The sequence below is a fragment of the Rattus norvegicus genome, chromosome 4 (assembly GCF_021556685.1).
Source record: "Rattus norvegicus strain SHRSP/BbbUtx chromosome 4, alternate assembly SHRSP_T2T, whole genome shotgun sequence".
Taxonomy (NCBI): Eukaryota; Metazoa; Chordata; class Mammalia; order Rodentia; family Muridae; genus Rattus; species Rattus norvegicus.
This window is the reverse complement of record NC_141537.1, coordinates 25,745,643-25,770,223: the sequence shown is the minus strand read 5'-3', so window position 1 is coordinate 25,770,223 and position 24,581 is coordinate 25,745,643. Positions and strand designations below refer to the sequence as shown.

At 40.8% G+C, this 24,581-nt stretch overlaps 1 protein-coding gene and 1 long non-coding RNA gene across 6 annotated transcripts in view; both read right to left on the bottom strand.

Moving 5' to 3' along the window:
- The window catches only part of Dmtf1 (cyclin D binding myb-like transcription factor 1), a 40,425-nt gene extending 37,706 nt beyond the window's left edge, over positions 1-2,719 (bottom strand). For 3 of the 5 annotated variants that reach the window (XR_015685225.1, XR_015685223.1, XR_015685224.1), the window contains exon 1: positions 2,590-2,719. The gene's annotated coding sequence lies outside the window, so the exon portion shown is untranslated. 5 annotated transcript variants of the gene reach the window in all.
- Positions 1-24,581, bottom strand: part of LOC148006238 (uncharacterized) — a 901,378-nt gene that overhangs the window by 454,979 nt on the left and 421,818 nt on the right. The window lies entirely within an intron of this gene.

Genomic DNA, 24,581 nt, shown 5'->3' with positions numbered 1-24,581 from the left:
TTGCAACTTACAAATACAAATTTAAAGAAAGTCACCCAGTTCCTCAATGCTTTCAAAAACACTTGGCTCTCTCCCTAACCTAATGCTGATAGTCTGGCTGTACACTCTTAGTTGGGAGGCTTGTTTATTATTAAGACGTTAATAAAAACCACTGCACTCAAGAGACTGAGACAAAAACTGTAGGGTTTCTGGAAATATCCCATCTTTAAAAAGACTGAACTTTTAACAGTTCTTGCAGTCACGCTAATAACATTCCTTGAGAACATTTAATACTGTGTACTTAGTCTGCTATCCCACTGTGTGCTCAGCCTGTTTAATTTTAATCTGCCTTTATGATAAAAATGTAACCAACCTTACAATGCTGTGGATTTCCCACGCAATTAGCTTTTACAACCTAAGCTAAATGCATAATTTTAATCTTATGTATTTGTCTGTGCTGGTGACCCAGAATTTGTGTATATTGTGATAATCATTGCTGACAGCAACCAATAGGTTGAAGGCAATCCCAAACAAAACATATTTACCATAAATATTGAATGCTAAATATGGACACAATTTGATAACATGGTTTCGTTTTGCTACTCTGGGTCATTAAGGTAACTTCTTCCAGGGTAAAACTGTTTCTATAAAACCTTATCCTTTAATTTCTTTCCCACACGATATTTTCTGCCCTATTTAATAAATGTAAAACAAGGCCGTTTGTTAGGGACATCGAATGATATAGGCAAACACAACTTAAAAAAAAAAAAAAAAAAGGCAGGCAGACAGACAGACCAGAGGGCACTAGTAACCATTTCCCAGATACACTCTTATTTTCAAGCTCAAACCCTAAGAATAAAACTTTGATTTCCTCCCTCAAAAAACTAAAACCTGAATACTTGGAGAAAAAGGTTTATTTTGTATGTTTTCCCCAAACTGCTAAACATACACATTTAAATTCTTAAGAAGTATGCAAGACCCAGTACTTTCAGAGTAAATGCTGAAGACAAGAAAACAGAACAGGTAAGTTTCTAGATCATTCCCCTGAGCAACAGTTTGGGTTAAGTCTACCATAATCTAAAATAATGAAGAAATGCTAGCTTGTTTGGTGGTACTCAAAAGCACCTGAGAAAGACAGTGAAGTAATGGGATAGAAGCATAAAATAAATACCATCTTCACAGTAACAATTTTCTTCAAACCCTTATTTGTGTTTTTTACTGCTGTGGAGGTTTTATTTATATTTTTTGACTGCGGTGGAGGACAGCATTAGTCTCTCACCAACTTGGTACACTCAACGTAACAATTTTTGAAATGTAATTTAAGTCTAAGTTTATCCAAATATATACACTTTTTATTACTATTCTATCCCAGTAAAACCAATAAGACTTTGTTATTATAGTTGTAGTTTTAAATGTTATTGTAAATTACTCGAATTATTAAGGTACATTTATGACTGCCCTAAAGAAATTTGAAGTACCAGAAAAATCTTTAAGGAAAATAGCCTTTGGTGTCTGTAAACCTTTCAACATAATCAAAGGCCTTTTCTTTAATTTATAGCCTAAAAGTTATTTACAAAATAAAATATAGGTCTAATTAATAAAAGTCTCAAATGGCATTACATCTAGCTTAAGACATAAAATATCAGAAACAGTACTGAAATGCTCTTTTCTTTCGAGGATGTTCCAATAGGAAGTCTAGCTGTCAGAAAGGGGTACAAGATCTCAGAAAATCAATCACGAGCATTAGGCTGGGGAAAGGGATGTAATATCCATTTCACGGGCTACCAATCTTTCCTTAGCTACACCGAGTCTTTATAAAAACATATGCTGTATCATTCAACAGCACAGGATGGCACTGGACCACTTCTTTCGGAGTAAAACTCTCAAGGCTGAGGGGAGATTCTCAAAAAAAGTTCTCGCTAGAGTACCAAAGAGGGTTTTGAAACGCTTAAGGTTTGCTCCGCACGATCCTGACAATTACTAGTTGGCTGGGCGAGGACTCTCCCCGCACCATAGGCCACGTCCCGTGCAGTCTTTAAAGAGAAAGTCCGGCCAGCAACCATGACTCCCTCGCTGAGTCCAGCCAGACCGTACAACCGGCGAGGGGCATACAGGCCAAGCAAGCAAAAGAGAACTGGGTGGGCTTGGGGAGACCCCCGCCCCCACTACCCTGCCAACCGCACCCACGCCCAGGCAGCGTAGGGGGCTTAGTCGACCGCGAATCCAGCAAAGCTAGGCTGGAAGCTCTGCCGTCCAGCACGCACACGCCCGCGGGCCCCTGGCGCCGTCCTCCGCGACTCGGGCCCACCCCCAGGGGTCCCGGCGCCATTTAGTTCCTCCAGCCCGCCGCCATTTTCCGCCCCCGCCGGCTCGCCGCTGCGCCCCAGCGATCGCTCGATGGTTCCAGCCGCCAGCACCTGCATGAGCCGGCGACGGAGACCGCGGGCGCAGCGTGCGGGGCCTGCCGCGGCGGCTAGACGAAGACCGGACTCCGACCCCGCCCGCAGCACCCGGCCGGCGGCAGCCAAGGCCTGCGAAGGGGCCGGCTCGGCCGCACTGGGCGGAGCGGCTGCGACAGAGGCCCGGACCTGAAGGTTCCATCGCACTTACTTCCTGTTTTGGGTCCGGGCACTTTGGAAGAACCAGGATGGAGGCTCCAAAAAATACCAGGATGGAGGAAGCAGCCACGGGAGAGAGTGGCTGCAGCTGGGGTGAGCGAGCGCAACCAGCCACCGGAAACGGAGCCACGGCCGCGCCCCGCCCCCGCCCTCTCAGTACCCCCCCTCTCCGGCCCGCCTCTCCCGTGGGGCGGACCTGCGCGCCACCTTGAACGTCACTTCCGTCTGCGTCGACAAGCTGATGGGTTGCTGCGGAGTCGACCGCCATTCTCAGCAAGCAATACGGTCGTATAGTCCCTGCCTAGCTGATGCGGATGATATAGAGGAGAGTCTTTTCCTTAGCAGGTGTCTGCACCGTTTAGTTTCCGGAGGATCCGAAGGGAAGAAGAGGCCTTAAGAGTACAGAAGAAAGCAGGGTGTCTCTCTCTGCTCCTTGGTTTCTGGTCCTGTGGTATAATTATTGTGAAAGGTGTCCTCCGTGAGTGTGACCTCGCTTTTAGGAGACTACAGTTCTTCATGCATTTAAAGTTCAATGCTGGTGTCTACACCGATTGCATCTCTGTTTTCTGGACCCTGCCCCCATGCCAATCTTTTAAGAATCAGATTCCTTAAGAGTTTATATGAATAAATGCATTTTGACTATATCCACTCCCAATTCTTCCCGTGTTCTCCCTGACATCCCCAATCCCCACTCAAATTCATGTCCTGGTTCCTGTGTGTCTGTGTGTCTGTGTGTGTGTTTCCCTGGCTACACATGTAAGCCAGATGTTCTTGGGTGTAGGGCTGCGCACTTGGACATAAGAAAACAATCTGGTCTCTTCAGGAAGGAAATTGATTCTTCCTCAGCATCCCATCCATGCTGCAGTGTTGACTGGAGTGGTGGTGTGCAGGATACCACAGCTGCTGCGTGGTGGGTGTTTCACAGAAGTCTCCCCATTCCCCACCTCTTTCAGGTTTTTGTTGTTGTTGTTTGTTTTTTGCTGCCCCCATCTTCAGCGACATTTCCTTACCTTTGGTGTAAGGATTGTGTCATAAATGTCCTATGTCCCACTTTGGGATGAAAGACCCCCGGGGCGGGGAGACCCTCACTCAAGTCTCGGGATGATGCGACCCCCCAAGAACTCACCTGAGACCGTCCTTGCTGTAATAAACATGAGGTTTATTGACAGGAACCAGTGCACTGGGGTCGAGACTCATATCCCACGCAGGGGCAGTGGAGTTCGACCCCCAGTAACTAAGACAAGGGGAATTTAAAGGAAGAAACCTCAACCCCAGCGGGTAGGGAGGGCATCATTGGAAAATGTCGAGAATACCAGTGAAAAATCACAAGGAGGAGCTTCCTGTTTCTCAAGATTGTTTACTTTATGGTCCATCAGTTCCTGGGAGAAGGTTCCTGCTTCTCAAAATTATTCTCTAAGATTTTAATCTAACTTTATGGTCAGCTAGTACAGGTAGAGGGCAGGGTCTGGAATTTGAGGTATTTAGGGCTTTTTTAAACTTCTGACTTCTTAGCTGCATTTTTTATTCTTTCAGGGATAGGCACTCTATAGTCTATAACTGCACACTGGTCAGTTGTGGTTTTCTGCCATAAACTCTGCAGACTCTATGGTGAAACATAAAAAAAAAAGCTGCTTTTTGCTTAATTTAAAGAGCCCCATGCTGGGTACAGTGGCTTACACTGTAATTTCAACACAGAAGAGACTGAGGCAGAATGAAGATTCTGGAGTTTTAGGCAGTGTTGTCTGCATAGAACACATCTCAACCAAACCAAACAAAAAAGTAGTTCTAAGATCTAAGGTGCTGAGCAGTGGGGTTCCGATTGGTGTTCCTTTTATGATTCAACTGCATTTAACTTTTTTTTATAAAATCAAGATATATTATACTTTGCTTTCCTTTACTATTAGTGATACACAGAGTCTCATTCCTAATCAGGAAGCCGTTTGCAGATGATAGATCTTGGGAAAGAGAAAACCAGTGTTTGTCCAGTGGAGTGAAATTAGATGCATCAGGCATACTCAGTCTGGCACAGTTCATAGGAGTTGATGGTCGGTGCAGTTTGGACTCCCATGTCTTTTACAGTGGCTTTATTCACATTTGCCAAAACTTGCAATCAACTGGGATTTATTTCAGCAGGTGAATGGATAAAGAAACAGGCACATCCATACAACAGGATTTTACTTGGTGCTTAAGTAGTGAAAAATCAAAATATATGTCACTAAGTAAAGAAAACCATCCAAAAGGCTCTGCATGCTAAGACCATGCCATTCTGATTACTTTTCTATTACTGTGAAGAGACAACCCTGGCAAAGGCAGTTTACAAAAGAAAGTTTTAGTTGGGGGATTGCTTACAATTTTAAATGATGAGTCTATAATCATTATGGAGGGGATCATTACAGCAGGCAGGTAGGAATGGGGCTAGAGCAGTAGTTGAGAGCCTACATTCTTAACTGCACATTGAAAGCACGGAGCCATTTGGGTATTTGTGGGCTTTCGAAAGCTCAAAGTCTGCACTCAGTGACATGGCAGACATTTCCAACAAGACCACACCTAATCCTTCCCAAAGAATTTCACCAGCTAGAGACCAGGCATTCAAGTATGTTAGCCTACAGAGGCCATTCTTCTCATTCGGTCTACCACAATGATACTCTGTAAAGGGCATCACTATGGAGACAGTAAAATTAGTGCTGCCAGGGGTGGGGAAAATGAATAGAGTGCGGGGGTTCCTATAGCTCTATGTGGTGCTGAAAGAGGAGCATGCTTTTACAGTTGCAGCAAAACCCACAGGTCTGGTAGATACACTACTCAGAATGAATTCTAGCATAAACTGTATTTTCTGAGTTAATGGTATGTCAGTATAGGTTCATCCTATAGGTCATTTTAACAAATGTTCACTCTTGATTGTGTATGTTTGAAGCCACGTAGGAGTTTCCTGAACTTCCTGCTTAATTTTGTTCTGAATGTTAAAAAAAAAAAGTCTGTGTTAAAAAAAAAAATGGTAAGAAAGGGCTAAATAACCCTGAATTTGAATAATGTAAGTCAACATCTCTGTGTTCCCGTGCGCCATCCATATGTATTAACTCATGTAATCCTTAGAGATGACAAATACTTCATCGAAGGTACTACAAGTGAATCATATCTTACCCAGGGACCAAAGTGAAGTCGTAGAAAGTGTCCAGGTCACACAAGCAAATGGTAGAGTCAGAATTGTAACCTCAACCCTAGAGCCTGTTTTTTTTTTTTTTTTTTTTTATGCACCCTGATCTAGTTCAAAAATACACTTTGGCAAGAGTCACTTCATGACGAAAACAAAATATAACCAGTTTTCAGATTTAGTTAATTAGGAAGTTGATGTCTGGGGACGCTTTCAGAATTCAATTTGAAGCAATATGTTATTATATTGATATTTTTATTACCAACCTGTGGCACTCTGTGTCTTACTAGAATTCTTTCATTTTCAACCTTTATGAGTATATAAATCATTTTTGTATCATGGTGGTTACTGAGTCAGACTTAAGAGTAAATACTACCTCTATTGTTTAATGATGTTATATCTCCAAGCTTCATTTACTGTGATTCTGGAGATAAAATTTACTTTGTAGAATAATGTAGATAGCATACCTTATTTAGGGAGCCCGACATTAAAAGTAGAAACTAAGCAAGCCCTAAACTAGAGAAACAAACAAACAAACAAACAAAAAAGACCGAACTAGCAATTCTCATGAAATAATAATTACACCTAAAGAATAATTGATATGTTTATGAGAAAGTGGTTCCTAGCAACAGTTTCAAAAATATGCATATATTTTTTGTATATGTATACTACTACTTTGGCTTAGTAAAGATATAGATATAGGTATATGTATATATACATGAATGTAAATGTATATACATATATTACTATTTTGGCTTAGTGAAGGAACACACTAATATATATTATATAGTATATTTATTTAACACTTAATATTTATTGATTTATTATATATGATTTATACACACACACACACTTCAGACCATTCATATATGTATATGTATAAGTCTGTTCACTAAGCCAAAGTAGTAGTCACATTTAAATTGCAGACTTCAAGCTCATTCTTTTTTTCTTTTTCTTTTTTCTTTTTTTTTTTTTGGAGCTGGGGACCGAACCCAGGGCCTTGCGCTTGCTAGGCAAGTGCTCTACCACTGAGCTAAATCCCCAGCCCCTTCAAGCTCATTCTTATCCATGGAATCTTAGGTAATCTTGCACTCTGCTGACAGACAAGATATGTAGGGAGAAATATGGAGGAAAGGGTGCAGAGCTTCCATGCCATCTTCAGATATCTAGAAGCAATCCAGAACCCTACCTTAGGTTTATGGATGCCAAATGCAAATGAATGATTGTGAAAAATGGTGTGATCAGACCCTAAGATTCTGAACATGAAAATGTAGCAAGGCTTGTAGGTTTGGTTCTTTTTGTTTCTTTGTATGGCATTATTTTATGGGCCTTGAACTGGAATCCTTCCTATAGGCATCTTATTCTTTACTTTCAGATAAAATAGGCAAGAAAATTTATTTCTGCCTGGAAAACAGAAAGGCAAGGAAAGATTGCAGTTTGAGACAGCTTTCTCTGAAAATCTCCAGAGAGCTCATCCAGCTCTCAAAGGCCAAGGCCCAGCCTTTTATTTACATATCAATTCAGTCATACTCCTTGTTCCCTTTTAACTCTCCTACAAATCAACATTCGGTGATCCCAGCCCCCCGATCGAAAAAATAAAATAAAATAAAGACAGCAAGCATATTTTTAAAGCATTGCTAATGAATTCAGAAATCTGCCTGCTTTTGTAAGCCCAGACAATAAATTTAGCTGGGGAGGATCCCATCCTGAGATTACCATCCAGACCACCTAAATTCACTCTGCCCCAGGAATCTGCCTGCCTTTGTATCTGCCTGACTTTTTATCTTTCTGTCAAGCTGGCTCTGTAAAACTCAAAGTGAGTCATAACTACTGAGAGCCCCCCACAAGTGAGACACAAGAACGGAGTTCGATGCAAATGCAAGAGGTTTCTTTTCTGGCCTGTTGAGGTTAACCTTCAATCAGCCCCTCCTGGCGAGTAACTAAAAGGTGATCCCGAATGGCTCTAACAAGCAGTTTTCATGCTTTTTAGTGGTACAGGTTACATCAGCAAGGTAAGAGTTTAAACTTATTGGCTTTGAATCTATTGGCTAGCAAGCATGTGGCATGCCTTCGAACTCTATCTGGGACCAGAGGGTCAGGTGACTATCAGTCAGTACATTCTGTGGTTTTTCAAGAATGTCCCACATTTTCTGTATCCATTCCTCTGTTGAAGGGCATCTGGGTTCTTTCCAGCTTCTGGCTATTATAAATAAGGCTGCAATGAACATAGTGGAGCACGTGTCTTTTTTATATGTTGGGGCATCTTTTGGGTATATGCCCAAGAGAGGTATAGCTGGATCCTCAGGCAGTTCAATGTCCACCCATTCAGAGCCTGCCCCACATGTGGCCCATACATATACAGCCACCCAATTAGACAAGATGGATGAAGCAAAGAAGTGCAGACCGACAGGAGCCGGATGTAGATTGCTCCTGAGAGACACAGCCAGAATACAGCAAATACAGAGGCGAATGCCAGCAGCAAACCACTGAACTGAGAATAGGACCCCAGTTGAAGGAATCAGAGAAAGAACTGGAAGATCTTGAAGGGGCTCGGACCCCATATGTACAACAATGCCAAGCAACCAGAGCTTCCAGGGACTAAGCCACTACCTAAAGACTATACATGGACTGACCCTGGACTCTGACCTCATAGGTAGCAATGAATATCCTAGTAAGAGCACCAGTGGAAGGGGAAGCCCTGGGTCATGCTAAGACTGAACCCCCAGTGAACTAGACTGGTGGGGGGAGGGCGGCAATGGGGGGAGGGTCGGGAGGGGAACACCCATAAGGAAGGGGAGGGGGGAGGGGGATGTTTGCCCGGATACCGGGAAAGGGAATAACACTCGAAATGTATATAAGAAATACTCAAGTTAATAAAAAAAAAAAAAATGTCCCTGCTCCTCCGGAGAACTATGGGTGGAGAATGGAACTTGGCCTAGCCTTGACCTGAGGCGGTGGGTGTAAGGCTGATGAAAGCCTCTAGGGCCCTTCAGCTCATAGTGTAGCTGCCTCTGTTCTTTTAAGTTCATGAAGCCCTTCATATGATTCATATTGCATCCTTATATTTTGCACAATTGAGAAATTATGTATTTTTGAACTCATGTTTTCAGCGTTCATTCCCACAGCCTGAAGAACTGTTCTGAAGGTCACAGTGTTTACCATTTTCGCTAGGAACATAGACATACCTTCACCTCCCAGACTTATACTGTCTCTGATCATTATGGAGCCATTAACCTTGGTAGAGAGGATATTCCCTGATAATCATGTCAAGGAGAATATTTCCCAATAACCTCAGCAGGGAGACTATTTCTCAAAAGAGAACCATAAACTAACATATCTATATATTTTTATACAAACAAGCCTCATGCCCTGCAATCATCAATACTCATAGAGGCCCACATCCTCTTGGCTCTTTTCCAGGGTTGGGAAACCACATCACGCTGTCCTTTCCATGATCGTGCAGGACTCAGCATCAACTGATATTTGGAAGACAAATCTAGTTTTTATCAACTGCCTTGGATTGGGAGTTTTGACTAAGGAAGCATAACAAAACATGAAGTCATAATATTGATATTTAAGATGTAAATATATTGTTAAAGTAATACCTCTAGATTTTTAACTTCAATAATTATGATAAGGATTTTTTTTATACTGTGATTTGAATTCCAGAATACCTGTCTGCAGTTACACTTAACTACTACTATTCTTAATCAGTGTGCAGTTAGATTTTAAATATACTTGAATTTAAGTAACTGGAATTTAAATGTTTTATAGAAAACTAAAGATGAGAGATATCAGCTTCTCTAGCAGAAATTATGGCATAAAAACATTCATAGCACATTGATGGCATTTGCTATATGTGATTTACTGTTTCATGTGTTGTATAAGACTCGTGAACATTATCATAGATTCAATGTTGGGGAAAGTTCCTCCCTCGATATTTCCTTTTCTTTTCATCCCCACCCCCTACTCCCACCCACCTTATTTTGAGTCCTTGAACTCATAATCCTCTTGTCTCAGTCTCCTGACTTCTAGTATTACAGGCCCATGTCACCATACAAATTAATTTTCTCTTTTGAAAAGTTAATTCATTAACATAAAAGTATTTGGACTACTAAGGTGTGAATTCTTTTTCATAATCTTTACTACGTATTCAAACTTGGAAGTAGATGGTATGCTACAGACAAAAGACATTTTTCAAAGTAAAAGAAAAATACTATGTAATTTTTTTCTTTCCATGCAGTATATGAATCCTATTAATACATTGATGACATTTCCAAACGTTGGGAGAGCTGATGGGGATCCTGATGCTAGCAGAGTAATGAGCGATTTGCTCTATTCGATCCCCACCTCACTCTGGCTCAGCCCTATTCTTATTCTTCTGAAAGGCTTTCCTCTGAGCCATAAGCAAATTCCAGCCCCAAACCCCTTTTCTCCAAGTCCTTTTTTGTCTCTGTCTCATTTCTACACTCTATTTAATCCTTTAATCTGAAAAAACACTTCTCTATATATCCTTTTCAGTTCCTTTTCTTTTGCAGATGATGCTGAGACTGATTGGGTCATTGGGAAAGAAAATTGATGAAATGTGTTTCAGTTGTTCAACAACTGGAAAATTTCAGTAGTTGTCAGGGGGATGGAGGTCTCAGTTTTATACACTTCTATCCAGTGAGGATCAAAGCAGGGATGCTATGAAAGTGAACTTTACACAGGGAACAGCAGGCTTTGCCGAGAAAGTAAGCAGAGCCAAGAAAAATGAGCACAGATATCATAGAAAGGGCTGGGAGATGAAAGGTGTTTGTCCATACCAGTGCAATAAAAACATATTTATAGAAAGTTACTTTCCTATAAAACACAAAATAACAAGGGCACAACTCACGTACGTGATAGACCAAGTCCTGTTCAGATATTAACTGACTTTAAAAGTTTATTTCCTTTCGGAAAGAATGTAACATAGGATCAACCATCTTGCTAGTGTTAATGTATGAAGCACTAACACACACACACACTCTCTCTCTCTCTCTCTCTTATACACGCACACACACACACACACACACAATATGTGTGTACAATCTCGTACAGAATGTTTCTGGAGCTTAGTCATCTGTTAAGATATTATGCCCATTAATAAATAATTCCAATTTCCTCCTCCTCGCTCCTCCTCGCCATCCCTCGTGACTACCACATTGCTCTTTGATTCTACAAATTTGACTATTTTAAATACTTCATTTAAGTGCAATAATGTATTTGTTTCTGTGACAGACTTACTTCATTTTGTACCATATGTGCACAGTTTATCCTTGTTGTTAGATGTTGCAGAATTTCCTTCTTTTTAAAGAACAATATTCCCATCTAAGAGTAGAGCTGCGTACATGCCCTGACAGAGCCAAGACGATATGTTGCCCCCCTCTATCATGTAAGAGCTTTACTTTGCCAGCATATGGCACAATATTTCAACTTATTGGATACTTAATTGTTCATGATATAAAAAATTGTCTTTAACCAAAAGAATTAGGAGCTAAACTTTTTTTTTTTTTGGCAGTAGTGTCTGTCTGCAGGAGAACACAGTCTTTTCTCAGAGCATCACCACATTAAGAAGAAATTAAATGCTGTCACTTACTATTCCTCAAGAGGAGGGACAATGTTAACACTATGCCACATCTGCTGCTCAATTCTTGTTGATTTAGATGCAACATTTTAAAGCATATCATTTAACCAGCAGGTGTCTCTATTGTTCAGTGAGAACTTTTCAGAGTAGTAGCATTATCAGTAGATGGAAATATGGAGGCTTGAATTGTTAGTGATATGTGTAGAAGATCACAGAGAAGAACTCAGGCCCAAACTCAATAATGAAACCCCAAGAGTAGGGACTGTGCTCTGAATCCAAATAAGGCAGAGATGTATTGTAGATCGATGCTCATTTCTTTTTCAGTCAGTATACGCAGAGGTTTTGTCACGGTACAGCAGAAGAGAAAGAAAATGGATGCCTTCACCACCTCCAGGAGCTCACACATTCTAGTCAGCAGATACTCCTGAGAAGCTACTTTGTGCTCAGCATTGTGTTAGAACAGAGAATATGGTTGTAACTCAAGCTAGATGAAATTTCTGCCTTCATGGAATCTATTTTTTAGGGGACAGCTCACATTATGACATCTTGTAGGTAGTTTTTGACTGTTCTCCTTTGTGTTCCTGCCTGCACACAGGTGTGCACCTGTCTAGGAGCTATCACAGAGCCGCAGGTGAAACACGCATGCGCGCATGTGTGCGCGCGCGCGCACACACACCCCCCCACACACACCCACAAGCTTCTTTTTAACCTGCCTTATTTGCTCTGTGGCTGGGCTCTCTAGCATGCCCTTACCTTTATCCCTAGCTCAACACCTCTAAATCTGCCCTCAGCTTAGTTGCCAACTTATCTTCTATGAAGCCCATGGGCCACTTTCCCTTTCCTCCGACATTTTGGAAGATCTCTCCTGCAACTCTGAGTCTGTTCTGTCTCTCTCCCAACTGAGTATCTAGATTCTTCTCCTCTTTCTTCTGCCCACCTATTAACCACTGGCATCTTTATCAATTGACCAAGAACCAGTTAGGGACAAGGACCTTCACTGTCAGTGTTCGCAGATTCTCGATTAAACAAAGCTTCAGAACCACTCCTCTACCGTGACATATCTAGCTCTCACCAAGCAATATCTTGTGGTTAAGATGCCAGTTTACTACATCACTAGTAACTGCATATAAACATTTTTCTAATTAACTCAATGAGTGTAGAGGGCCGCAATAACATTCGCCACCACAAGATGGCGCTGGCTTCCACTGCGCCCCACGTGGAAGGCCAGGATAGCTTTCGCCATTATAAGATGGCGCTGGCCTCCGCCGCGCCAGCCGACTTCCTTTCAGTAAGTTAACTGTGTGCGCATGTGCAAGAGTGCCTTCGTGCCAGGTCTTTGCCCACTCCGGGGCGTGCCTAATGAGATCATGGGTAAGCAACTAATCAGGTGTGGATGCGCCGCGCTAGGGTGTATATAAGCCACACCATTCCGGCGCGCAGGGCCTCTCCTTAAGATTCAATAAACATTTTAGCTGCAGCAAGGATTCGTATGTCCCCGCGTGTTTTCTTGCTGGCGAGGTCGCACGGGACAAATGAAGAATGATTACAATATGTGAATCAAATTACTTACTATCACCATGTTAAGCCAAACTGCAAATATTAGGAAAGATGGCTTCTGTCCATTGTTCTTGTTTAATAAATGCATTGTCAGTGGTGTCTGTGCTCTGAGGTATTAGAGATCATTTGTTTTTACAAAGCAGCAATCATGGGACAAGAGAACTGTTGTGTCTGATGATGATGGTGCTGCTGCTGCTGACGTGTATATGCGTGTGTGTGTGTGTGTGTGTGTGTGTGTGTGTGCAAGTATGCATGTGTGCATGTGTGCATGTGTCACAGGTGCAGGGGTGAAGTGTGGCACAGGTGGGTGCATGTGAGGGCCGGAGGTTAAGTGTGTTCCGTAATTATTCTCAACTTTCTTTTTAGCCAGGCTCCCTCATTGAACACAGAGCTCTCTAATTTGTTTAGACTGACTTGTCTATCAGTGAGCCCAAAATGTCTCCTCTTTCTGCTTCTTTCACACTCATAGGTACCTACTATAGGTGCCCTGCCTTAGCTCCCTGATTTTTTGTTTTGATTTTACATGGATAGTGACAGTAAAATTTAGAAGTTTATACTATGGCAAGCACTTTACCAACTAAGGCATCTCCCCAAATCTCAACCTGTTTTTTTAATACTTCTGTAATAATTTATGAATATCTCTGTTGTACTAAATATAGCCATCTATTAAACTTAAAAGCATAATATTTTGTCACACTGCATCTTAAGTAGGTAGTGCAGACAAATAATATACAGTTAATCAAATGAAATTATACCAACAGGATTAGAAATGTGGGATTTCAATGGGCCATCTGTCGAGACATGAGGATAATATATATGTAATCATATTTTGTAATTAGTCATTGTATCAGTACTATATCTGTTTTAGCAAGCCTGGGTAAGGACATAGGTGATTTCAGCAGTAAGAAAAATTGCTAAATTTTCCCTATATCTATTTATATTTCAAATGAAGGTTTGTAGAACTTAGCTCTTTGTATTGGCTCAACCTGGTATAGAAAGATGGAAGGCTATCATAGGCACTGCCTGACATAAGGTGAAATCCCTTTATTTTACTGTGACTAGATAGGCTATGGGTTTTCTTGGTGGTGGTTTGTTTTTAACGTAGCCGTTTTTCACATGATGCTTCACTCTTTCTTTCGTTACTGTTGCCAAAGAACTCTATGCAGTGCTGTCATTCTCTATTAAGGAGAATGTTGATCTTGACTAAACTTTCTTGACTTTTCTGAGAAGAAACCCATTGCCCCTACCATTGCTAATCAACTGAAGGAAACACATCTAATAATTCAATAATGCCCTATACATAATAGTATGTTGTTTGAAGTGGTAGTAGTAGTAAATAAAGTACTCTCTAATGGCTGACTGCTGCAAACGGGTACAACTGAAATGATGCATCCCTACCCGTCTTTTTACCATGAGAACATTTTGATAAAATTAGGGAATTTCAGAATTATATTTCTTACCCTTGCACACTGTTGATAGGAATATAAGTTAGATTACATGTCATGGAGAACAGAACAGATCAAGCAGTCCTATTGCAGGTATACAAACAAAGGGAGGGTAGTCAGCATGTCAAAGTAACATTGACCCTCATATTTATTGTACTGCTGTACATGATAGCTAAAAATCAGAAACTAGTCAGGTATCCATGGAGCAATAAGGGGAGAGAGATAATGTGGGAAAAATACTGCTCAACATAAAAATTAAAATCTTGCCCCTTGTGACAACATAAATGGAGCTGGGAATCATTATGTTAAGGGAAATAAAAAGCCATAGAAAGACAAGAACCATTGCTCTTAGTCATATGTGGAACTGTAAATAGTTGCATGAAATAGATATAAAATAATTATAAATATCTATGGAGTTTATTGCAGATGATGCAATAGTTATTTTTTTGCCAAATTCTTTTTATTGGATATTTTATGTATTTACATTTCAAATGTTATCCCCTTTTCCCCCTTTTGTATCTACCCTCCCCCTGCTTCTGTGAAGATATTCCCACTCCCACCTCAACACTCTTTTCCAAGCCTTCACAGGACCAAGGGCTTCCCTTCCTATTGATGACAGACAATGCCATCCTTGGCAACATAGGCTCCTGGAGCCATGGGTCCCTCCATGTGTACTCTTTAGTTGGGGATTTAGTCCCTGGGAGCTCTGGGGGGGGGTCTGGTTGGTTGATATTGTTGTTCATCCTATGGAGTTGCAAACCCCTTCAGCTCCTTCAGTCCTTTCTCTAACTCTTCCACTGGGGTTCCCATGCCCAGTCTGATGGTTAGCTGCAAGCATCCACCTCTGTATTTGGCAGGTTCTGGCACAGCTTCTCAGGAAACAGATGCAATAGTTATATCAGGGTAAATGGCATATCTGCTAACTCAGATATGCAGTATTTTTTTTTTGCACTGGAATTATATTCAGTCTTGGAATTCCTGTCTTCAGCATTGTATCATAGAAGTAGAGGTTGAAAGGAATATGTACCTGGGAATTACTGGTGTTTTTAGAAGAGAAACAATATGCAGAATATCCTAGACTATACAGATGCCTCTGAATTCCCAAAGGGCAATTACCTGAGTCCTTTTGAGGGGTACAGAGACTAGATCAGAATGGTATTAGGCATGATTCAGTGATATTGAATCCAGCCCCCCCCCCAATAGGAGTTTGGAAAAACTTATGTTTGATGCTTAACATTATTACATATATTTTCAACATATTTTTAAATATAGTTTACACAAGCCCATGCAAGCTATAGTGCAGGCAGGAACCAAATACCTGGAACATACTAGTTATTCCTTTGTTATGTCACTAAAAATTCAAGCACTCACAGAAGTGACCTCACAACTATATGCTAATAATTAGTAGACAGAACTTACCTATCTAGGAATATGACTAAAGAGTCATTAATGGCCCAAACAGGACAGGATGTTATTCTTGGCTGATGAGACAGTCTCAGTTCCTCTTTTACAGTGTACTTAAGAAAGAGTGTACCGACTTGTCAAAACAAGCATCTAAGGAGATGGTCTTGCCCAGTCAACTAAAAAGGTCATTCTTCTGTCTCAGGGTGTCTTAATGAAGCTTGGTTTACATTTCTTTGAGTCTAGCTAAGCTTTCTCCTTGAGAGTTTCCAAGGGTACCGAGGCCCATTAGGCAATGAATTATTTTGTAATCAGGCATATCTCAGTCTGTCAGATATGCATAGTTTTCCATCTGTTGTATAATTTTCACTCAAAGGATAAACTATAGTTTCTTCAGGATCTTTTGGAAAGAGTAGAAACTGACCAATTCATTTTGTTTTCCCCATTGATTAATCATGACCAGAACACAAAATACAGTAGTAAAATTTTGGAAGTATTCTTAAAATCTGGCCGCATTAAGTCTACATTTCAGCCAAGATCTACTTTTCGGTGACTAAAACTAATTCTATGTTAATCCTAACCAAAGTGCTCTTAAATTGCTGACTTTATGGCTGCTGTAAGAAGTATAACTGTGACTTTGTGTTCACTCCCCCTTTAATTAGACTTCTTTCTTAACTACTGGGAGTGAGGAATTCATGAGTTTTCTTCAATAGAATGGCACTGGGCATCTCAGTCACACTCTAGGACAGGCCATGCACTCAAGAGTAGTGAACCAGAACAAAATAGACTCCATGATATTTTGTAGGCTCTTTGTTATTCTTCGGCGTTTTCGCTCTCCTTTTGGCTTTTGTTTTATTGGCTTTTTTGAGAACAGGAGGCAGAGAACATGAGATTAAGAAGGCAGAGAGGTGGGGAGGAAGATCTAGGAGGACATGGGGGAGAAGAAGGAATATGAACAAAATACAGTGCATGAAAAATTTAAGAAACAAAAATGTAGAAAGAGTATCATTGGAATGCTATGCTGTTGTTGTTAAAAGAAATTGTAAGTTTTATTTGTTCTTAGTACTGCTTTCAGTGCTGTTGGGTTTGGATGATACTTAGTGCCAGCCAGTGTCTCACATCTTTGACCTCATAAAATCAATGTGATATTTTCTTAATACATAATTCCAAAGTCCAGAGTCACTTAGTGACTTCCCTATTTTTCTGATAGGTTTCAAGATTTAATGGGACCATAGCTGTCTCTCCCTCTAATTCTTGCACTAAGGCATATGCTCTCTTGAAAAGCCGAGTCTTTTTTATTTTCGCTATGCAGCTACTCATTGAAAGAATTTAGAACAAATTCATGAGAATCAAACTCTTCAAAGGAGAAGTCGCCTCCTACCTTTTGTCTTGCTTCTTTCTTGATGATTCTGCTCTCTCTCAGTAGCGGAGCTATCTCATCTTCTTGCCTAGTCTGTCCATAGCATTTGAGCAGACTAGCATTCTGTATGGAATAATGACTCCATTTGTTCTCATTCTATTTTACTTCCTTCCCCAGTAAGAGAATATGTAAGTGCCAGATACTGAATATATTCTGCAGTCCCCTGTGAATCCAAGTGTAATTGTCTGACTAATGTGATCCAGGCAAAGCTGAAGAGCACATGATTTCCTCCTGAAGGAATGTGCTTGCCCTTTTAATTCACCTTTCCTTCTTTTTATTTTATTTTATTTTTATTTTTGGCTGTAATGTGGATGTGGCTATAAAGAAAATCTTGTACTTTATAGATAATGGCACCAGGAATAGGAAAAAAAATGACTACATTTCTGGAGTCCTCAAACCATCTTTGGATGATATTTTGCCTGTTATGCGAGACGGAAGTAAATTTCATACTGTTTTTAGATTTTCATGTTTTGAGTGTCTATGACTGAGTTTATAGACCAATCAAGGTAATGACCTTCAGATAATTTCTCTTAACGTCAACATGCCCCTTAAAAATAGGATTTTTATTCTAGGAGGAAATCAAGGAAACCAAACTTTTCCCTCCTTTTTATATTTATATGTTACTTTTATAAGCAGGGAAGATGAGCGATAATTTCTTTAAGGAAATTGGTATATAAGAAAGGAATGTTGTGAGTGAGCATCTAGGAAGGGCAAAGTGTTTCAAAAGAGAAATGGAGAATGGTACCTTGAAGTTCTACCCTTCTCTCTATAATGTACAGAAAACTACAAAGCCGCTGTTTAATGTTTGGGGAGGGAGTCAGTTTTCTTCAGTGAGGCAGATGCTGAGAAGCTACCCATGCTCCAGCTGATGGTTGCATATCGATGTACATATACTGAATCAACTCTTCAGTATTAGAAAAGGGAGGGAGAAGATGAAGGGGGAAATGGGGAGATAGAGGCAGAATTAAAGAGGGGTGTATTTGATCAAAACACATGAATGTGTGAATATTAAAATATTTCCAAAAGGAATAAAAATACATTCTGTTTGGGTAGAAGATTAAGAAATTGTGGATAACACAGACTAAAATTGGTGGATAAAGTAATAGGAAGATCAGAGTTGATGCTTTATTGTATAACAAAACACCCAACATTTGGTATCCCAAATCAGTAGTATGAGTCACCTGGAAGATCAACTGGGATTGGATGGCCATATTCACTGTCTACTGGAGAGGTTGACAGTGTGCTTCAGTTCACTCCCATGATGTCACTCTAGTGCACAGGTCTATTCTCTGTCTACTGGAGAGGTTGACAGTGTGCTTCAGTTCACTCCCATGATGTCACTCTTGTGCACAGGTCTATTCACTGTCTGACGGAGAGGTTGACAATGTGTTTTAGTTCACTCCAATGATGTCACTCTAGTGCATAGGTTTATTCTCTGTCTACTGGAGAGGTTGACAGTGTGCTTCAGTTCATTCCTATGATGTCACTCTAGTGCACAGGTCTATTCACTGTATGATGGAGAGGTTGAAAGTGTGGTTCAGTTCACTTCCATGATATCACTCTAGTGCACAGGTCTATTTTTTATGGCAATAACATTCAAAGAGCAACACAGAAGACTAAGATAAAAAACTCAGGTGACAGCAGATGCTGGCGAGGATGCGGAGAAAGAGGAACATTCCTCTGTTGTTGGTGGGATTGCAAGCTGGTACAACCACTCTGGAAATTGGTCTGGCAGTTCCTCAGAAAATTGGACATAATTCTACCTGAGGACCCAATTATACCACTCCTGTATATACACCCAAAAGATGCTCCAACATATAGCAAGAACATATGCTCCACTATGTTCATAGCAGCCTTATTTATAACAGCCAGAAGCTGGAAAGAACCCAGATGTCCTTCAACAGAGGAATGGATACAGAAAATTCGGTACATCTACACAACGGAGTGCTACTCAGCTATTAAAAACAATTAATTTATGAAATTCTTAGGCAAATGGGTAAATCTAGAAAGTATCATCCTGAGTGAGGTAACACAGTCACATAAGAACACACATGATATGCACTCACTGATGACTGGATATTAGGCAAAAAATAGCTTGGAATACTCAACAATACAATTCACAGGCCACATGGAAACTGAAGAGGAATGAAGCCCCAAGAGTGGATGTTTCAATCCTATTACATGGGGGAACAAAATAATCAAGGGAAGTAGAGGGTGGAAAGGACTTGGGAAGAAGAGAGAAGGAGGGGAAAAAGAGGGGCAGAATCAGGTATGGGAGGAGATGGAGGAGATTACAGAGGGTCAGGAAATTGAACAGAGGTGTGTAGCAATGGGGGATGGGGAATTGTGGGTAGTAACTAGAAAGTCCCAGATGCCAGGAAAGCTCCCAGGACACCATGGGGATGACATTAGCTGAAATACGCCACAAAGCGGAGGGAGAACTGTTGAGACCATATCCAGAGGTTAGGCTTAGCCCCCAATTGAGGGATGAGGGCACCCATCCATCTCCAAAATTTTAACCCAGAATTGCTCCTGTCTAGGGGACATACAGGGACAAAGAGTGGAGCAGAGACTGAAGGAAGGGCCATCCAGAGACTGCCCCGCCTGGGGGATTCATCCCACATGCAGACGTCAAACCCAGACACTATTGCTGATGCCAAAAAGTGCTTGCTGACAGGAGCCTGATATAGGTGTTTCCTGAGAGCCTCTGCCAGATCCTGACCATTACAGATGCGGGTGCTCGAAGTTAATCATGGGACTGATCAACAGGGACCCCAATGGAGGAGTTAGGGGAAGAGCTGAAGGGGCTGAAGGGGTCTTATCTGGCATCAATGGGAAAGGAGGCCCTTGATCCTATTAAGGCTTGATGTCCCAGTGTAGAGGAATGCTAGGGTGGAGAAGCAGGAGTGAGTGGGTGGGTGAGCACCCCCATAGAAGCAGGGTAAGGGGGGATGGGATAGGAGGTTTGCAGAGGGGAAACCGGGAAATGGGATAACATTTGAAGTGTAAATAAATAAAATATCCAATTAAAAAAAAAAGAACCTAAAGGAAGCCTTCACTGTTCCATGGGAAAACTTGAAAAATCATCAGTGGACAATATTTTTAGAGTTTTCATTTTTTTTTTTTTGGTTCATTTTTTCGGAGCTGGGGACCGAACCCAGGGCCTTGCGCTTCCTAGGTAAGCGCTCTACCACTGAGCTAAATCCCCAGCCCTAGAGTTTTCATTTTTTAAGATACTAAGAAGCTTGGACTTTTAATTGGTGTTTGTTGAAGAAAGCAGAACATAGACTTGGAGATCAACCACAGATCCTGCTCCCAGTGCCGTCATTTTCCATGAATAGACTTCATTCACTAGAACAGTTTGAGATTTTAGGGTTTGGTGTAGTGGGTAAAAGCAATTGCTCTGTATAAGGACTTGTGTTTGGATCCTTGGCACTTAGGTCAAAAGCCAGGCATGATTGTCTATGCCTCTTACTCCAGCATTCAGGGCACAGAGGTTTCACTCCACAGGCAGCCTACCTTGAAAGGTGAGCTTCTGACCAGGAAGGGACCCTGGATCAAAGCAATCACATGGAGGGAGCAATAGAGGGTGACAGTCTTCATCCTGCTCTGGCCTCCACATGCTCCTGTATGAGAACAAATATCTTCACATTCATTCACACACATGTGCACACACATGCACACATGCCCCCAATGCCCACATCCGATATCCCTTATTCTGAAGATCTTTATAATTTGGCATGTTTGTTATAATTAATGAATCAGTGCTGACAGAGTTATTAACATAAGCCCATGCTGTGTTTAGATTGTAGATTTTACAGAGCCCCCTTCACCTCTAGTATCCTACCCAGGATCGATATTACGTTTAGCTATCGCATCTGTGGGGCTGTTCTTAGCAATGGCGGGTCTCTCAGACTTTCTGCATGTTTGATGACTGAGCATTTTGAGGGATGCTGCCAAAATACTGTGTAGGCTTCTGCTTTATTGAAATTCATCAGGAACTCTTGTGATTTAGACTTGGATGATAATTTTGGGGAGGAAGACCATAGAGGTAAAGAGTTAATTGCATCACATTTTAGATGTAGGTGCTCTCCACACAGCTTCCCACTTATGCCTTGTGGGTGTTACTCTTGATCACTTGGCCCAGGGAGTCTGCTTAAGTTTCCCCACAATCTTCCACCTTCCCTTTCCTGAGCTCTTTAGAAGGGCAATGTTTCTACTCCATTTAACAAGTGGCAAGTTATTTTACACTTTCCTCCTTGAGAGTGGAGAGTCTGTATTCATTATTAGGACTTACTCTACACTGGAGATTTCATTTTTCTTGCCAATTTATTAATTTACTCTCTTAGTTACATCAATGCAAATTCACAGGTGTTTATCACACATACTAGGTTATAGGTTTATACTACATTATTTGGTTTTCTTGCTTAAATTGTTCCAGGTGTGCAATATATTAGCATAGCTGCAAAATTAAAAAAAAACACACCTGCACAATTTTGCCTTTAGATTTTCACATTGTTTGTTTGTTTGTTTGTTTTTTCTTCTACCGGGCCTCACTGCTCTGTTTGTTTGCCCTGAATTTACTGACTCACCTCAATTTATATCACCCAACTAAAGCCAGTTTCTCCTCCCAGTGTTCACTAATTAATGCTGATCATAAGGTAGCTTACTTGGAAAACATGCGCTAAGGCTTAAATAGTGCTTAAAATATGGAAATAGGGGTTGGGGATTTAGCTCAGTGGTAGAGCGCTTGCCTAGCAAGCTCAAGGCCCCCTGGGTTTGGTCCCCAGCTCTGAAAAAAAGAAAAAGAAAAAAAAAAAGGAAATAATCTCAAGGGGAGGGGAAGGAGTGAACACTTTTTTCAGGAAGATACTGCTTGCCATCATTCCCTGGTCTGTCCACCACGTGATAATTGTACCACACTAGGTGTGGTGGTAGTCACCTATGAAATCGCCAGCTGGAGACAGAGTATACGGGGAAGTAAAATCTAGTAATCAGTTAACAGTGCTTTAAACTAGTGTCATTCAGGAGTAGCCCAAGTTCTCATTGCATTGCCACAGGGATAAAAGTGGTGGAGGTCATGTAGACCTCATGCATAGTTAACATAGCTTCAAAGCTAGAGTACACAAGAGTAAGACATAGGTGACATCAGACGTAAAGGAGGTTCCATGAAGACAACTAACGAGTAATGATAGGAAAAGGCCTTGCTCTCGTAACAGGACTTGGTGAAACTAAGCCAACTCTAGCATCTTGCAAGGCTAAAGCGTCAGCAGGGAAGGCATTTTAACCATTATTACACCTGAGAGAATGGTTTTAGAGGTGCTTGGAAGTGGAGAGATTTTTATGAAAGAGCAGAAATGCAACAGAATGTAATAGAGGGAGGTAGCAGAGTGTTTGTCTGACAGAGGTAGAGAATGGTGAGAGAGGGAAGGAGGGAGGAAAGAAAGGGGCAGGAGAAAGTCGAGACTCAGTACCGTCGACCAAAAGGACACTTGAAAAGGTTCCACTGCTTCCACATGGGCCTCTTAAGTCGGATCTGAGAGTTAAACCCACGAATGAAAGATCTTCTGACAAATGGAAAATCAGTGATTAATAAATGCTCAAATAGCTGTCTGAGAGAAGAATGAATGAGGAGCATATGCTGCCTCTTTGAGCTGTCAGCCCTCAGATGAGCTGTCAAGAAAGAAGCAGAAGGATATTAAGACAAAGGTGGTGCAGACGGCATTCAGAGAATATGGTGGGCACACTGGTGCTTTACATGTTAACTGGTGGAGTCATGATGTAAGTTACTGTCCCCTTTTACTCAGTGTATTATTCTTTTCTCACATGATGCAATCTGAATACTGTTTCCCCTCTGCTCTTCTCAGTTCCTCCTCACCCCCTCTCAAATCCTTTAATAGTATACAAAATGTACTGAGTGACAGCCAGACTAAATGACTTTTATTTTAGGAAAGAAATGTAATGTTTCTTTCCTCTGTAGTTTTTTTTTTTTTTTTTTTTTTTACAATTCACATACATTTTGATATTAATCCTTGATTTGAGGGATTTTGTTTGGGGAAAATAATAGGAAGTGGAATGTGGGGGATGTGTTGTGAGAAATATATGATTAAACTGGAAAGAATAGCTCTCCCCGTCCTTGCTACCCCTCATCTCTCCAGCATTTCCCACTGTCACTGAAGAACTGGATTTGGGTTAAGCCAAATCCAAAGAGTTCAAAGATACCCACGTGCCTGCTTTGAACAACACAATGAGACTGGAATCAGAAACTCAGTTTAAATTCAACTTTGAAGAACAGAACACTTGGAAGTTTTCGATGAAGGCCAATTTTAAATAATCCCAAATAATAGAATAGAAATATCCCCTGCAGTGAAATATCTTTGCAGGTATAGTTTAGACATTTCTAATGGTTATTTAATGTTCCATTTTGTCATGCTTGTTGCGAGTCCTTTAATGTGTGTCACTAGTTATCTGTCCTTCTTAATTCTGTTAAAGTCAGTCTTGAAATCAATACAATTTTGTAGACTAAGGAATAATCTATGTATATAGATTTCCTCCATCTAAAAGTCAAAGTAGAATCAATATCATCTTGTAAAAGAGTTGCCAGTGTAGGATAATGAAGTGCACTATGAACTGTGGCAAGTCATTTGAGACTAAGTTGCTGGTTGATTTCTCTTCTCCCTTTGAGTACCAACATGCATTTCCTACAGTGATGCTTTCCTACACAATTTTGATTGCCGCATTGCTATTCGATTCTCAGATTTCATTCTAGTTTTACTAATTATTCTTTATGTCTTTTATTAAAAATTCAGTACAAAACCACAGATGTTGTTACACCTCTTCAGTCTATTTCAATAAAGCAAGAGTCCTTTGACTCTCCCATCCTTGACATGAAAATTGCAAACACTGTTTTGTACAATGTCCTCACACTTGAGTATATTCAGGCGCTGTGACTTGGCCAGAAATCAGAGTTCTGTTCTTACAACCTGTTGGGTGGCACAAGAATATCACTTATCCTTTCGCACTCACTTCTCCCACTGCTATCAAAATCTATTACAAATTTAGGGATTAAAACATTAAAACAGTAACCTCATCTATACACATGGGAAGCCTTTAATGAGTTTATTAGGCTTAAGTCAGGTATCAATATAGCATAATTCTTCTAGGCAGGATCTATTTTTCCTTTTTAATGATTCCTTGATCTATGTTGCCTCTTGAGTCTCCAGAGCCAGCAACCACCTTGATTATTGCAGAAAGACGACTGCAGAAAGATTAGTGCAAGGGATAATTCTATTACATTGTTTGGGGTCATTTAAAATTGCTCGGTTCTTCGTCTAAAATTTTCAAATGTTCAGCTCTTCAAAGTTGAGTTATCAGTCATCACTACTTTTATCACATCTCTTTTTCT